The following is a 17,895-nucleotide window of genomic DNA, read 5'->3' on the forward strand; positions in this document are numbered from 1 at the left end:
GGGGAATTCAGCCCCTGCTTATGGTGTTTATGGCACACATGTCAACCCAGGACTCATCCACACTGGCACCATTGATACTATGGGTCTGGTCATTCTTTGTCGTGAGGGTCTATCTTGTACATTGAAGGATGTTGACAGTACCCCTGGTCTCTCCCCACTAGAGACCTGTAGCACATCTCCTCCAGTTCTAACAACCAGAAATGTTGCTAAACATCCTTGGGGAAAGGCATCGCCTTTGTTTGAGAACCACTGTTCTACCCGAAGGCAGGGAAGAACTCTGGAATTAGCTATATCTTGGTTCAAAGTCTGGTCCTATCACTCACCAACTGTAATGTTTGGCTGGTTAATTAAACTTCTCTGAGCCTCGATTTGCACACCTGTAAAATGGGAAGCACCATAGTACCTGTTTCATAGGATGGTTGTGAGAGGATGAAATGAGATCATTTATAGGGAGGTGCCTGGCATTCAGTCTCCTTGATACATTAGACCGTTCCTGGTAGATTATAAACTGCATGAGGGCTGGAATCCTGCCTGTATTGTTCACCACTATGTCTCCCTCACCAGCACAGGGCCTGGCATACAGATGGTGCTCAGGAAATAAATTTTGCTATTGGGGCTGCTCTGCACCCCACTGAACTTTCACTTTACTGCTACTTCATCCTCTTGGCAAATCCTGGCCTCCCGGGGTGGGGGGAGGAAATCTTTTCTCCTTCCCATCTGGGTTTTATACACTTATCCTAAGCTCACACTTGCCTCCCTTGCCCTCCCCAGGACACCCTGAAGAAAGGTTCTAGAAAGCCCACTTTAGCCCTGGCTCATTCTCACCACCGCTGTCTCAGTTTCATGGTACCCAGGAGCATCTCTCTCTGAATTCCTATTGCTGACTCCCAGAGCATCCTCCAGATCATGGCTCATTGGCAGAGCAGAGATGACCGACCTGTATCTGTGTCTAATGATCAAATCCTTTCCTGCTCAAATGACCAGTTCTGCCCACCTTACCTGGATGACTCATACATAAGTACTCACATTGGTGGACTTTTTGTCATTTCTGTAATCTGAAGGCTAGTTTGAGAAGCATAGCTAGGTTCCCAGAATTATTTCTGTCAAAGGAAGAAGGGCATCACACTCTGGTAATACGTGTCTAGATCTGTACTAGACTTCTGAGGACTCTGGAGAACAAGACAGGCTTCTCCCTGAAGGGACTGACAATTAAGTAGGGAAGTCAAGACTAATAAGGTGACAAGTAAAGAGAACATACAAGCTCTAAACTTATGACAAGAGGTTGTAAGTGGAGACGGAGAAGCCTCTCAGGAGGCTAGTTTTTCTAATTTCTATCCTCCACCTGCTTCACCTCTACCGCCAACAGTGGGGTTTAAGCTTCGTCATCTCTGACCTGGAATGTTTCAACCAGCTCCAACTGGTCTTACTGCTCCCATTTTCCTTGAATCTGCCTCCACAGAGCTGCCAGGGCAATTTTTCTAAAATGCTACTATGATTATATCACAGAACGCCTAGAATCTGTTTAAAGTTAATCACGGTGTTATCTATAATCATGGAACATTGGAAACAATTGGGGAATGGTAGATAAGGAAATATTTCATAGCCATGAAAACCCACGTTTTAAAGACTAATTAGAGACATGGAAAAAGATTTGTACCATTACAAGAAAAAAAAATCTGGATTCAAAACTATGGCACAATACAGATTTAGTAACTAGATATGTATACAATTGCATGGAATCACAAGATTGGAATTACCGGTATCTGGAGAAAAGAACAATGGCTCTTTCTAGTTCAGAAGATACAGAAGATTTTTAATTTCTTCTAGACTATAAATTTTATGAGGTTTAGAGATGGTCTGTCCGGCTTGGCATTAATTTCCCATGCCTAGCAGAGTACCTGGCATACAGTAGGCACTCAAAACATTTGTTGAGTGGAATTGAGTATAGTTTTTATCATTTCTAAATCTTGTCCAAAAACATGGGCTTAGGTTGCATTTCTCCAGAAGCCAATGCTGAGACAAGGATTTGAGTGCAAGTAATTTGTCTGGGAGGGGATCTCAGGTAGGGGGTGGGGAGGTGAGACAGGGAAGGGAGAGGAGCCACATGGAGAGGTTATCGAGGAGATTACCACCGTGGGCAATGTTGGTGTGGCCTTGCTGGGCAGCTCTGGAGACGGTGTAGAACACACTCTTAAATTTATGTTAACAGAGGGGCCAGGAAGCTGCAGTATTGATCCTCCAGTTCCCGTCCTCCATGGCTGAGGGCAGCACCTGGGGGAGATGAGCCCCCAGGTGACCGCAGCGGGACACACTCATCACACCCTGGAATGGCATGTGCTGAGGGGATGGGGCAGGGCACTGATAGGTCTGTTACATGATGATTTAGAGATAATAAGAGAAATGTTTTTAAAAGATTAATGTGTCATTAATAATGGTCTTGGGTAAGTTGCTGAAACTCTCTGAGCCTCAGTTATCTCATGTCCAAAGTGGGAACAGCAGCACCCGCCTGGCCTTGCTCTTGAGGCTCAATGGGAGAGGGTTTGGTGTGTGTGCGTGTGATGGATAAATGTCTGTCTCCTTTGAATTCATATGTTGACGCCCTAACTCCCAGTAGGACTGTATTTGGAGGTAGAACCTGTGAGGAGGTGATAAAGGCTAAATGAGGTCATAAGGGTGGGGCTCTAGTCTAATAGGGCCGGTGCCCTTGTAAGAAGAGGAAGAGACACAAGAGCTCTCTCTCCACCATGTAAGGACACAGCAAGAAGATGACTCTCTGCAAGTCAGGAAGAGAGTTCTCACCAGGAACTGAATCTCTGGGCACCTTGATCTTGGGCTTTCAGCCTCCACCGAACTGTGAGAAATAAATGTCGTTTAAGCCACCCAGTCTCTATGGTATTTTGTCATGGCAGCCTGAGCTGACTAGTACAGGGTATGTATTTAAAGCAAGAAAGTGATACAAATGTAGCTCATGCTTTCCTGGGTCTGGCTCTGCAGAAGGTGAAAATGAGATCACTATAAGAGTCAGTTCTCACTTTGGGTGCAGGAACTGCTGCAGGTCTGGGCTCAGTTCCTCCTAGAGAGTTCTGTGAGTGCCCAGGGGGTGGATTCCGGGTGCTCTGTAATGAGTCCTTTCAGGGACCCCGTGGAGCTGTGTTTCTCTCTCTTCTGGGCTGCTCACGGTGGTGACGTCTTGTGGCCCTGTCCGCCCAGAGGGAGAAGCAACAATGCAGAGGCCCGTGCTGCCTGGGTCAGGACTGCCGGCGTGTGGTGGTGATGTTGGTACTGAGGGTGTGGTCCTTTCTTTACCTTGTTTTCTCCGAGGCTGTGGGAACCACTGCTGGGATGCCCTGGGCTCTTGATGCTCCCAGAAGTGCTCCCAGTGTTTTATTACTCTTGCATCTCTTTCTCATTCTCTGAGTCACTGAGTGGCATGACCCATACTCAGAATCACTCCTCCTGAACCTGGGCCCTTGGTCTTTGAATTATGCGTGTGGGTCTGACTCTTTTGTCAGAGTGAGCTCTTCCACAGGAAGTTCCTCCATCCCTTGTGTACATAGATGCACAAGACCTTCAGACTGGCCCAGATATGACTGGACTGTTCTAGGCTGACTCTAAGTTAGGCTGAGACTGGGCCTCTCCTGCTGCCTGCATCCTGGTTAAGCCTGTGTGCTCTCCAGTTACCTGCTATGTGGCTTTGGCAAAGTTAACCTTACTTAACCTCTCTAAGCCTTCAACTTTCTTATCTGTAAAATGGGGGTAATAATAGCACTTTTCTCATTGGGTTGTGAGGATTAGAAGCAATATTGCATGCAAAGTGCTTACCATGTGCCTGGCAGATGCTAGGGACTGAATTGTGTTTCCCCCAAATTCATAGGTTGCAGCCCAAAACCCCAGTGTGATGGTACTTAGAGATGGGCATTCGAGAGGTAATTAGGTTTAGATGAAATCATAAAGATGGGACCTTCGTGATGGGATTAGTCCTTATAAGAAAAGACCCTGGAGAGCTTGCTTATTCTCTGTCTCTCCAAGAACATGTACCATGTGAATACATAGTGAGAAGGTGGCCGTCTGCAAGGCAGGAAGAGAGCTCTCACCAGGAACCAAATCAGCCGACACGTTGATCTTGGACTTCCTAGTTTCCAGAGCTGTGAGAAATAAATTTCTGCTCTTTAAGCCACCCAGTCTATGGTATTTTGTTATGGCAGCCTGAGGTGACTAAGACAACAGTTAGTAAGCTTTCTATATATATATATATTTTTTTTTTTTACATCTTTATTGGAGTATAATTGCTTTACAATGGTGTGTTAGTTTCTGCTTTATAACAAAGTGAATCAGTTATACATATACATATGTTCCCATACCTCTTCCCTCTTGCATCTCCCTCCCACCCTCCCTATCTTAACTGTTGTTAAATAGCAGTAGCAGTTGTTATTGTTTACTACTTTTATTAGGGAGAGAATACAAGTTTCCTGACAAGAGGCTGAAGTGATCAGAATTATTGCTGATCTAGTGTTGCTAAGATCAATAATATTTTCAAATGAAAATCAATCTGGAAAGAACCCTAAATACCACCTGGGTCCAGATATAAGACCTGCTTCCAAGCTTACCTGGCAATTTACAAACCCTCAATGATCTAAATTCTTTTTCTTGCCCTTCTGTCCTGCCTCCTCCCCGAGTGCAGACATTCCGCTTGGCCAGTCTTTCTGTTCCCTTATCTGCGACTCAGAGTTGAAAGGATCAGGATGGTCCTGCATCCCAGGGACGAGATGAGCTGATGTTCCCAGGAATCTCGGGTGACCAACTCTCCTGATTTACCTGGGACTGTCCCAGTTTTAGCACTGAAAGTCCGATGTCCCCGGAAACCTCTCAGTCTCAGGCAAACCTGGAGGGTTGGTCACAGTACCGGGAATGCATGTGATATCCGTTCACTTCCAGGCTGGCCACCCCACGGCAGGACTCACCAGAACCTCCATCTTGACAGTGCTGAGCAAATCATCAAGTCTCTCCCTAGTATCTTTCTGGTTGGAATCACCAGGACCCTATTTCTGGAAAGAATTCTTGGAGCCGTGGTGGGAAGACCACTGCGGGGTGGCATGGGGCGGGTCCATCACTGACATTTAAGCTGAGCGGAGCCACCATGTGATCAGAAGTCTTCTCTGCTAATCTCCTCGGTGCTTTGATTAGGAGCACTGAGAGGGGAGAGCCCTGTTGGGAGCCTGTGCTCAGGGCCACAGGGCCAGGGGAGGGGGCGTTCCCCAGTGGGAATGACACCACCTGCCTTTCCCTGGTGATGATTCCAAAGAGGGTCGAAACATGCCCTGAGGATGCCATAGTGATGGAGTAGTTTTAGTGTCTGTTTCAAAGTTTCTTAAGAGGTCTCTTTATACAGTCAAAGGCTGCAAGGTCAATCTCAAACTCTTCTTGTGTCTGCAGCAAGAAATGAGAAATACACAGGAGGAAAGATTCTGCCCGGGAGCATGAGAAGGGAGGCAGGGAGGTGCAGCAGATAAGATGGAGAAGCAGATGGATCCTCCGTCCCTCACCCCAGGCTTGGAACAACTCAGTCCCCCATCCTGGACATGGGCCAGTCACCTCTGATTGGCCACATACTGACCTCTAACCCTGACCACCAACTGAGCTCTGACTCTCATTAAAGACCCAGGCTCTGGCTACACACTGACCCTTGATCCCTGACCCCCAGGCAGCTACTGGGAGAGTTGTCCATGGGTCTTGTTTGCAAATCTTCTCCAACATAGTTTAGTTTATTGTAACTGAGTTTTCTGCTCCTTTATTCATCGTATATTAAAGGACTTAAGTATTATAACTAATTTGCTAAAATTTGATAACACATGAAATCTGCCATTATGAAGGGAAATATACATGGACAAAATAATAGATTTTATAAGATCCTTGAATAGCAAGCAATATAGTTGTAGTTGTCACCATTTTGATGTCAAGATAGTTTAACAGCCTATAGTCGTAGCAAAGTTAGGTCTGGTTTAAGCTAGAAGTGTAAAATAGCTCTTTATTTTAGGGTCACCTATATTTTAGGTTGAACATTTGTTTATTTAGAATTTTAGTGTATGGTTTTGGAAAGAGAAAAGGTGGTCCTTGATCCTGGGCACAGATAATTGTCAGCCCTGCCTGTACTGTTAGTAAGAAGAGGCGTCACAAGCAAAGCATGTAAGTGGTTTCTGGGTGAGTTGGTCCCTGGCTACCAATGATGCTGTCAGAGGAGGAAACTCAGAGGTGATCACAGGTTAGGCTGGAGGGGGCCCCCAAGTCTTGGACCCCTTAGCCCAAGTCTCCGCCTCTGTCCTGTCCTGAAGTCTCACAACCTCTTCACCTCCTCTGAAGGCTCCAGGATGGTTCCTGGGTCCAGCCAGAAGGGGTCTTAAGCTTCGGTCCCCTGTAAGAGCAGACAGCGCAGCTCCGTGTTCACGCACTGCCTTGCTGCTTTCCTTCAGCCTCCATCAATGCCCCAATTACCAGCAAATTGCAAACCCTCGAAGCCACTCTCTCTGCATATTAATTCAGCAAGAGCATGTGCATTAGGTAGCCCGGGCCTGCGCGTGCCCGCTGCTGTTATTTGCTCGGCAGAACCACGTAATTTCCTTGCTGGACCTTGGTGGGAAGTTGAAAAGCAGTGCCAGCTTCTCCCACTCTTAATTAGGGCTGGGCTTTCTCCAGTAAACCACTGATCGTTATCAATGAGCTTGTAACGTTATGTCCCAGAATTAGAGACTGATGATGGAAGAGAAAACCTGAGAGGCTGCAGTGCAGGCCCAGCCTCCGTAGATCTGAGCATTCTTTTAATTTATTCCATGGTGACCTTTTCCTACAGTTTTGCCTAGACTTCCCAGAGTTGCAATATCCCCTTCTCTTTGGGAAGGGGAGGGCTGTTTCCTCTTGACCTTCGGCAGCGGCCAGCCATCCTGGCTTGTGAGGAGTCAGCTGGTGGCACGTCTGGCCTTTATACAAAGAGGAGGCACAGGGGCTGGCCCGGGAGCTCTCTCCTCTCTGCCTCGCTTCCTCTTGGTCCTGGGCAAGCCTAGGGCTGCCTCTGCGTCCACTGTTGGGGTGGTTGTATGCAGTGCAGACAGAGCTCATGGGGCTCCATCCACACCACACCAGAATGGCAGAGGCCCCAGCCTCCCTGGGCTCTGATGCTCCATCAGGACCCTGAAGCCCATGCCCCTCTGTGGGGCAGAGCTGGTAGCTTTACCTGTATCCACTCCCCTTTCTTCCACCGTGACATCTCACTTCACCTCCTCTTCTCTCAGTCTAGTCGTCAGGGTGACATCTCCCCCACTTTCAGATGGTCTTGGGTCCCAGCCCCACCGTCCTCTCAGGAATGGGCCCGTGATCTGAGTAGTTTCAATGAGACTCAGTCCTGTTGGAATGGTTGGAAAAGGAAGCTCTCTTTTGGCGTCAGTTGCTAACCTGGGACAGAGTAAGCGTGGAGCTTCCAGAGTGTTCTGTTTGATGACTGCATTTAAAGACCATGCCAGGACAACATTTACAGGCGGGTATTGAATGCCTACCATGTACTTAGTCTTGAAAGAATATGGCGGACGGAGAAGGGGCTTCAAATATCCTTGAGAAGAAAGAAAGGGTAGAATTTATAGAGGAAACCAAAGAAACATCAGTAAATCTTTAATGAACAAATCTCTAGATTAGTATATTGACTAGATCACCCAGGGAGCTCCATCAGGATGGAGGCTGCTGGCTTGTTCAAGCTCGTGGCAGGTTGCCACTACCCACCTGGCTCTCGGTGAGCACAGAGGGGTCATCTTGGTGCCACAGATAGGTCTTTTTTTTTTTTTTAAATCATAAATTTGCCTGTCTGCACAAGGCAAGTGTTTTTATTTTTTTTTAATTTTTGAATTTTATTTTATTTATTTTTTATACAGCACGTTCTTATTAGTCATCAATTTTATACACATCAGTGTATACATGTCAATCCCAATCGCCCAATTCATCACACCCCCACCCCCACCCCGTGCCGCTTTCCCCCCTTGGGGTCCATACGTTTGTTCTCTACATCTGTGTCTCAATTTCTGCCCTGCAAACCGGTTCATCTGTACAATTTTTCTAGGTTCCACATATATGCCTTAATATACAATATTTGTTTTTCTCTTTCTGACTTACTTCACTCGGTATGGCAGTCTCTAGATCCATCCACGTCTCAACAAATGACCCAACTTTTTTCCTTTTTATGGCTGAGTAATATTCCATTGTATATATGTACCACGTGTTCTTTATCTGTTCATCTGTCGATAGGCATTTAGGTTGCTTCCATGACCTGGCTATTGTAAATAGTGCTTCAATGAACATTGGGGTGCATATGTCTTTTGGAATTATGGTTTTCTCTGGGTATATGCCCAGTAGTGGGATTGCTGGGTCATATGGTAGTTCTATTTTTAGTTTTTTAAGGAACCTCCATACTGTTCTCCATAGTGGCTGTATCAATTTACATTCCCACCAACAGTGCAAGAGGGTTCCCTTCTCTCCACACCCTCTCCAGCATTTGTTATTTCCTGATGATGCCCATTCTAACTGGTGTGAGGTGATACCTCATTGTATTTTTGATTTGCATTTCTCTAATAATTAGTGATGTTAAGCAGCTTTTCATGTGCTTCTTGGCCATCTGTATGTCTTCTTTGGAGAAATGTCTCTTTAGGTCTTCTGCCCATTTTTGGATTGGGTTGTTTGTTTTTTTAATATTGAGCTGCATGAGCTGTTTATATATTTTGGAGATTAATCCTTTGTCTGTTGATCCATTTGCAAATATTTTCTCCCATTCTGAGTGTTGTCTTTTCGTCTTGTTTGTAGTTTCCTTTGCTGTGCAAAAGCTTTTAAGTTTCATTAGGTCCCATTTGTTTATTTTTATTTCCTTTACTCTTGGAAGTGGATCAGAAAAGATCTTGCTGTGATTTATGTCAAAGAGTGTTCTTCCTATGTTTTTCTCTAAGAGTTTTATAGTGTCTGGTCTCACATTTAGGTCTCTAATCCATTTTGAGTTTATTTTTGTGTATGGTGTTAGGGAGTGTACTAATTTCATTCTTTTACATGTAGCTGTCCAGTTTTCCTAGCACCACTTATTGAAGAGACTGTCTTTTCTCCATTGTATATCCTTGCCTCCTTTGTCATAGATTAGTTGACCATAGGTGTGTGGGTTTATCTCTGGGCTTTCTATCTTGTTCCATTGATCTATGTTTCTGTTTTTGTGCCAGTACCATATTGTCTTGATTACTGTAGCTTTGTAGTATAGTCTGAAGTTAGGGAGTCTGATTCCTCCAGTTCCATTTTTTTCCCTCAAGACTGCTTTGGCTATTCGGGGTCTTTTGTGTCTCCATACAAATTTTAAGATTTTTTGTTCTAGTTCCATAAAAAATGCCATTGGTAATTTGATAGGGATTGCACTGAATCTGTATATTACTTTGGGTAGTATAGTCATTTTCACAATATTGATTCTTCCAATCCAAGAACATGGTATATTTCTCCATCTATTTGTATCATCTTTAATTTCTTTCATCATTGTCTTATAGTTTTCTGCATACAGGTCTTTTGTCTCCCTAGGTAGGTTTATTCCTAGGTATTTTATTCTTTTTGTTGCAATGGTAAATGGGAGTGTTTCCTTAATTTCTCTTTCAGATTTTTCATCATTAGTGTATAGGAATGCAAGATATTTCTGTGCATTAATTTTGTATCCTGCAACTTTACCAAATTCATTGATTAGCTCTAGTAGTTTTCTGGTGGCATCTTTAGGATTCTTTATGTATAGTATCATGTCATCTGCAAACAATGACAGTTTTACTTTTTCTTTTCCAATTTGTATTCCTTTTATTTCTTTTTATTCTCTGATTGCCATGGCTAGGACTTCCAAAACTATGTTGAATAATAGTGGTGAGAGTGGACATCTTGTCTTGTTCCTGATCTTAGAGGAAATGCTTTCAGTTTTTCACCATTGAGAATGATGTTTGCTGTGGGTTTGTCATATATGGCCTTTATTATGTTGAGGTAGGTTCCCTCTATGCACACTTTCTGGAGAGTTTTTATCATAAATGGGTGTTGAATTTTGTCAAAAGCTTTTTCTGAACCTATTGAGATGATCATATGGTTTTTCTTCTTCAGTTTGTTAATATGGTGTATCACATTGATTGATTTATGTATATTGAAGAATCCTTGCATCCCTGGGATAAATCCCACTTGATCATGGTGTATGATCCTTTTAATGTGTTGTTGGATTCTGTTTGCTAGTATTTTTGCATCTATATTCATCAGTCATATTGGTCTGTAATTTTCTTTTTTTGTAGTATCTTTGTCTTGTTTTGGTATCAGGGTGATGGTGGCCTCATAGAATGAGTTTGGGAGTGTTCCTTCCTCTGCAATTTTTTGAAAGAGTTTGAGAAGGATGGGTGTTAGCTCTTCTCCAAATGTTTGTTAGAATTCACCTGTGAAGCCATCTGGTCCTGGACTTTTGTTTGTTGGAAGATTTTTAATCACAGTTTCAATTTCAGTGCTTGTGATTGGTCTGTTCATATTTTCTATTTCTTCCTGGTTCAGTCTTGGAAGGTTATACCTTTCTAAGAATTTGTCCATTTCTTCCAGGTTGTCCATTTTATCGGCATAGAGTTGCTTGTAGTAGTGTCTTAGGATGCTTTGTATTTCTGTGGTGTCTGTTGTAACTTCTCCTTTTTCATTTCTAATTTTATTGATTTGAGTCCTCTCCCTCTTTTTCTTGATGAGTCTGGCTAATGGTTTATCGATTTTGTTTATCTTCTCAAAGAACCAGCTTTTAGTTTTATTGATCTTTGCTATTGTTTTCTTTGTTTCTATTTCATTTATTTCTGCTCTGATCTTTATGATTTCTTTCCTTCTGCTAACTTTGGGTTCTGTTTGTTCTTCTTTCTCTAGTTCCTTTAGGTGTAAGGTTAGATTGTTTATTTGAGATGTTTCTTGTTTCTTGAGGTAGGCTTGTATAGCTATAAACTTCCCTCTTAGAACTGCTTTTGCTGCATCCCACAGACTTTGGATCATCATGTTTTCATTGTCATTTGTCTCTAGGTAGTTTTTGATTTCCTCTTTGATTTCTTCAGTGATCTCTTGGTTATTTAGTAACGTATTGTTTAGCCTCCGTGTGTTTGTGTTTTTTACGGTTTTTTCCCTGTAATTGATTTCTAATCTCATAGCATTGTGGTCAGAAAAGATGCTTGATATGATTTCAGTTTTCTTAAATTTACTGAGGCTTGGTTTGTGACCCAAGATATGATCTATCCTGGAGAATGTTCCGTGCGCACTTGAGAAGAAAGTGTAATCTGCTGTTTTTGGATGGAATGTCCTATAAATATCAATTAAATCTATCTGGTCTATTGTGTCATTTAAAGCTTCTGTTTCCTTATTTATTTTCATTTTGGATGATTGGTGTAAGTGAGGTGTTAAAGTCCCCCACTAGTATTGTGTTACTGTCGATTTCCTCTTTTAAAAGCTGTTAGCAGTTGCCTTATGTATTGAGGTGCTCCTACGTTGGGTGCGTATATATTTATAATTGTTATATCTTCTTCTTGGATTGATCCCTTGATCAGTATGTAGTGTCCTTTCTTGTCTCTTGCAACATTCTTTATTTTAAAGCCTATTTTATCTGATATGAGTATTGCTACTCCAGCTTTCTTTTGATTTCCATTGGCATGGAATATCTTTTTCCATCCCCTCACTTTCAGTCTGTATGTGTCCCTAGGTCTGAAGTGGGTCTCTTGTAGACAGCATATATATGGGTCTTGTTTTTGTATCCAATTAGCAAGCCTGTGTCTTTTGGTTGGAGCATTTAATCCATTCACGTTTAAGGTAATTATCAATATGTATGTTCCTATGACCATTTTCTTAATTGTTTTGGGTTTGTTTTTGTAGGTCCTTTTCTTCTCTTGTGTTTCCCACTTAGAGAAGTTCCTTTAGCATTTGTTGTAGAGTGGTTTGGTGGTGCTGAATTCTCTTAGCTTTTGCTTGTCTGTAAAGCTTTTGATCTCTCCATCAAATCTGAATGAGATCCTTGCTGGGTAGAGTAATCTTGGTTGTAGGTTCTTCCCTTTCATCACTTTAAGTATATCATGCCACTCCCTTCTGGCTTGTAGAGTTTCTGCTGAGAAACCAGCTGCTAATCTTATGGGAGTTCTCTTGTATGTTATATGTCATTTTTCCCTTGCTGCTTTCAATAATTTTTCTTTGTCTTTAATTTTTGCCAATTTGATTACTGTGTGTCTCGGCGTGTTTCTCCTTGGGTTTATCCTGTATGGGACTTGCTGTGCTTCCTGGACTTGGGTGGCTATTTCCTTTTCCATGTTAAGGAAGTTTTCAACTATAATCTCTTCAAATATTTTCTCTTGTCCTCTCTGTCTCTCTTCTCCTTCTGGGAACCCTATAATGCGAATGTTGTTGCGTTTAATGTTGTCCCAGAGGTCTCTTAAGCTGTCTTCATTTCTTTTCATTCTTTTTTCTTTATTCTGTTCCGTGGCAGTGAATTCCACCATTCTGTCTTCCAGGTCACTTATCCGTTCTTCTGCCTCAGTTATTCTGCTATTGATTCCTTCTAGTGTATTTTTCATTTCAGTTATTGTATTGTTCATCTCTATTTGTTTGTTCTTTAATTCTAGTAGGTCTTTGTTAAACATTTCTTGCATCTTCTCAATCTTTGCCTCCATTCCTTTTCCGAGGTCCTGGATCATCTTCACTATCATTATTCTGAATTCTTTTTCTGGAAGGTTGCCTATCTCCACTTCATTTAGTTGTTTTTCTGGGGTTTTATCTTGTTCCTTTATCTGGTACATAGACCTCTGCCTTTTCATCTTGTCTATCTTTCTGTGAATGTGATTTTTGTTCCACAGGCTGCAGGATTGTAGTTCTTCTTGCTTCTGCTGTCTGCCCTCTGGTGGATGAGGCTAAGAGGCTTGTGCAAGTTTCCTGATGGGAGGGACTCCACAGATAGGTTTGATGTCCATCCCCTTCTAGCTCCGATCTCCTGCACTACCTTCTAGTAACTAGAGTCCTGTTTGATCTCTGCTCACATCTGTCCCCAGGGGGAAGCATGATGCAGTGGTCAGAGCAGTGAGGCTGGAGTCGGGAGAACTGAGTCTCCATCTGGTGGGGTCACTCATAACTAAATGACTTTGGACAAGTGGCATAACCAATACAAACTTCCATTCCCTGAAATGGCTCTCCTTCCCTCCCTGCATTGCGGGGAGCATCCAGGGAACCATGGAAACAAATGTAAAAGTTTCAGTGGACTTGGTGCCTGGTGGCGTAATCCTTCTGAACTCAAGGCCTGCCTGTCAAATACCCACCCCAGGGAGGCTGTGATACTTGCTAGTATATCTCCTTCCAAAATACTCTGGCAAGTTGCTGTGAACTCTGAACACAATTTGGAGCTTACTTAGGAACTCAGGAACTCAGGAATTGCCCTTGTTCTCCTGATCATCACATCACTTCAGGAAGGAGATTTCCCTTTGGATACTGAGATCAATAACAGGTTTAGATCACCAAGGGCCTACCTGGGTCCTCTTCGGTTTTTGACTTATTAAATCTTGAGGAAACTGAGGCTGAGAACTTGGGCACTGCTTTCTGTCAGCTCTGCCTGTAGAGTGAGTAAGAAGAGGCTTCGCAAGCAAAGCACTTGAATGGCTTCTGAGCCCGAGTTGGTCCCTGGCTGCCACGATGATGCAGCCAGAGGAGGAAGCTCAGAGGTGACCACAGATTAGGCTGGAGGGGGCCCCAAGGGTTGGGCCCCTTAACCCAAGTCCCTGCCTCTGTCCTGTCCTGAAGTCTCAGAATCTCTCAACTGGGCTCAGCCCTCACCCCACCAGTGGGCTCAGCTCCTCTGAAGCTCCAGGATCTATCCTGGGCCCAGCCAGAAGGGGTCTTAAAGCCTTCATCTCCTGTTCTGGGATGCAGTCTAGTTCTGACCTTGTGTACCACTTCCCATCAGGGTCTTCTGCTGTGTTTTGTTCCCCATGGCTTGGCCCCATGTGAAATCTGACTCTATTTCCTCCGTGACTCCAGGCATTGTAGGTTTTGTCTGATCTCAAATTTCATGTGTATTTCAGCTCCTCTGGGAGTCTGGGGGCTCCTGTCCCCTGGACCTAGTCTATTCATACTGTGATCTTCCAATCAATCTTCTCTTAAGTTAAGGCATTGTTACCAGACAGAGTGGGTGCTTGGTAAATAGTAATTGGATGGATGGGTGGAAAATGACTTGGAGGAAGAATGGTTGGCTGGCTGGGTGGGTATATGAAGTGATGCAGTGATGATGGATGGATGAACTGGAGGACGGACATCGAGTACGTTGGTGGATAGATGCATAGGTGGGGTTCATTTTGGCAACGATGAGCTTGGCTTGCAGCCCCAGATCCCTTCACTGTCACACTCCACTGCCTCATCCTAGCACCTCTAGCCACAGCCAGCCTGTCCCCGGCTCCTGCCCACCTGCCTGTATCTTTGCCTGGTGCCCCCATTTAGCTGTTTGGGGTGTGCTGGCAGGTCTGGTTGGTTTCTGGTCCCTGCCATCCTCAAATTTGGCCTGCCGTGTGCCAGGCACCTCCAGCAGTGCCACTCATGATGAAAGCCATGGATGAGAGCCAGCCTGGGCAAGGAGGTGTGGAGCAATGTCTTGAAACGCTGGAGGAGTCAGCCCAGGGCCCACTCGCCATTCTCCATTCTTCTCTCCAGAGGGGCAGGAGCGTGCTTCTGTCAGAAGCTGTTTCTGACAACTAGCTCTGCTTTTTCCTTTATGAAAAAATAATCAAAGCCCAAATGTGGCTGGCAGAGTTTCTGAAAGTCAACAGAAAAAAGCAAAGGAAAGGAGCCAGCTGAGATGGAGATAACGTTCAATGCCTCTGACTAAGGCAGGCCTAATGAAAACAAATCTTTAAAGCACAGAACTTGGAAGTTGGCCCTAGAGGGAACGGAAATCTCTGAGATGGACACTCCTCCTGGGGTGAGTGGGTGGTGATGCTGGGGTACACACCCTGACTCCAACTCCCCCGGCTCCTCCTAGAGCATCCTGGCTACTGAGCAAAGGGCCCAGGTCTCAGGTCTCAGGATCCTGATCCTTACACCCTGCCACCCAGCACCCCCCTGCCGCCTCCCCACCCATAAGGAACCTGCAACCGGGGCTTTGGGGAGGCACAGTGCACAGCCTGTCAAGACCTCCCTGAAGCCGGCAGCTCAGGGACAGGACCTTGCCTTCCCAAGGCTTCTGAGGGGCTTTCTGAGTCCAAGAATATTTGGTGCCTGTCCTTCAAATGTGCCTGTTACCCACCCATCTTTTTAACTCTTACTTAAAACACTCCCATCTGGTATCAGCCTCCTGATGGGTGTTGCTGCCTCTCCTGCACTCCTCCTGGCCCTTCCTATTTGCAACCCCAGGAAATGTCCTGAAGTACCTGAAGTGATGTCACTCCTCTGGTTGAATGTTCTAAGACTGGGTTGAGGTCCTCAAGAGCCCCTCATCCCCCATGAGACAGAGGCAGCAGCATGGAAGGCCCTTGGTTACTTGGCCCTGCCCAACTCCCACCCGTAGGCTAAACCTCAGCTGTGGCTTCTCTACTTTTATTTTTACTTGATTTTATTGAGGTAAACATTGTATGATCTAAAGTTAACCACTATCCCTTTAAAAATGTACAATTCAGTGGCATCTAGTACTTCGTGCCTCTATCCAGTTCCAAGACACTGTCATCACCTCAGGGGGAGACCCTGTACCTACTAACAGTCACTCCCCCCGCCCCCTCCCCTGGCCCCTGGCAACCACTAGCCTGCCTTCTGCCTCTATGGATTTGCCTGTTTTGGACATTTCGTACAAATGGAATCATTCAATATGTGACCTTTGGCTTCTTTCACGTAGAATAATGTTTTTGAGATTCATCCATGTTGTAGCGTGTGTCAGCACTTCATTCTTTCTTTGGTGGTTGAATAACATTCTATCGTATGTATACATCACACTTTTTTTTCTCCGTGCTTCCATCGATGGACATTTGGGTTGTTTCCACCTTTAGGCTCTTGGGAGTAGTGTTACTGTGAACGTTTGTGTACAAGTATCTGAGTCCCTGTTTTCAGTTCTCATGGGTCTATACCTAGGAGTGGAATTGCTGCGTCATATGGTAACTCTATGTTTAACTTTTTGAGAAACCACCTTGGCTGTGGTTTCCTGATGTTGTTTGCGCCCACCGTGCCCTTTCACCTCTGTGTGCCTCCCAACATGGCGCTCCTCCGAATATTACGCTCATTCTCCCTTCTTCACCTGACGAACTTCTATTCATCTTTCCAGACTCTGCCCGAATGTCACCTCTGTGAACCACGCCCCCTTCTGCACTCCACGTGCAGAATTAGGTGCAGATGCTCTGGGCTCCATGGTGCCGGGTGCTAGAACTCTTGTATTATATTATAGTTTTATTTTTGCTCTCCCTTCCTTCCCAGACTGGGTGTTCTTTGCATACAGGTATCCTGTCTGGGTCAAGTTCACCTCCTTAGTGCCCAGGCAGGTGCCCAGGCAGGTGCCCAGGCAGGTGCTTATGAGAATGTTTCCTGGAGAATGAGTGAATGGGGGTGTCCATGTGCGGGGCCCGGGGTGGACATCTCTGAAGTCTCCATCACAGAGGTTCTGGGAGGCTGTGGCTGGGCTCTTGGGGGCCCAAGGTGCCCCAGAATGGCCTCACTTGGCTCCTGGCAGCTGTAATATTTGTTTGCCTTCTCTTGCATGCAGTGGTCAGCTGCCGGCTTTGCGCCAAGCAGACATTGTCATGCTTCATTAGGATTGCTTTTGTTGCTACGAGCTGAGGTTTCCACTGTTGCTAGGTTGTCTTTTGTTTCATATATATCTCAACATTTTTTTTTCTCCCACTGGCAAATAATCAGTACCCAATTAATTCTGAATTTCTCATTGTTTGTTCCAGCAGTCGAGCTCCTTGCATGAGCAAAGAATGATCATTCAATGTTTTCCCTGCAACGAACCGGGAGTGTCGGCAGGGTCACACCTGGTCTTGAGGAGAAGAGCGAGTGGGAGAGACAGAGAGAGACAGAGAGGTTTGAGAGAGACAAAGAGAGAGGGAGATAGAGACAGAGACACAGAGAGAGGAAGACAGAGATACAGAACAAGAGTGAGGCAGAGACACAAACAAAGATAGAGACAAGAAGATTTGGAAACAGATGCATAGATACATCAGAGCCATAGTCACAGATGGACAAAGAGAGACACACTTGCAAAGAGAGAGACAGAGACAGAGACAGGGATAGAGAGACGGGACAGCTGGCTAGGAGGAGAAATGTCAGAGGCTTGGCCCTCCTCCTCCAACACAGAGACAACGCTCTGTGAAGAGGCATAGCGGGAACTCAGCTCGCCTCCTTTGACAGAGGGACAGAGCTCTATGAGGAGAGAGGTGGGTCGCCAGCTCTCCTCCTCAGACAGGGACAGCACTGTATGCAAAGAAATGTTGACTGTGCAGCCCTTCACCTCAGAGAGAGGACGAGCCCTCTAGGAGGAGACGTGCCGCAGGCTCAAACCCTCTTTTCAGTCAGAGACAGCACCCGATGAGGAGACATTCGGGATGGCCAGCTGACTTTTTGAAACAGAGGGACAGAGCTCTACGCGGAGGAATGCTGGATGTCAGGCCCTCCACCTCAGACAGAGGATCAGCCGTGTATGGGGAACGATTCAGTAGGGAAAGCCCACTTTTCAGACAGAGACAGCGCTCAATCAATGAAGACAAAGGCTGAATGGCCGGCCTTTCTCAGAGAGAAAGCCCTCTGAGGAGAAATGCTGCATGTCTGGCTCTCTTTTGCAGACAGGGAGGCAGCTCTTCATAAGGACAAATGCTGCTGGGTGGGGTGGGTCCCCACCCTCCCCTCCCC

The sequence above is a fragment of the Monodon monoceros genome, unplaced genomic scaffold (genome assembly GCF_005190385.1).
Source record: "Monodon monoceros isolate NGI ecotype Baffin Bay Population unplaced genomic scaffold, NGI_Narwhal_1 Super_Scaffold_9, whole genome shotgun sequence".
NCBI lineage: Eukaryota > Metazoa > Chordata > Mammalia > Artiodactyla > Monodontidae > Monodon > Monodon monoceros.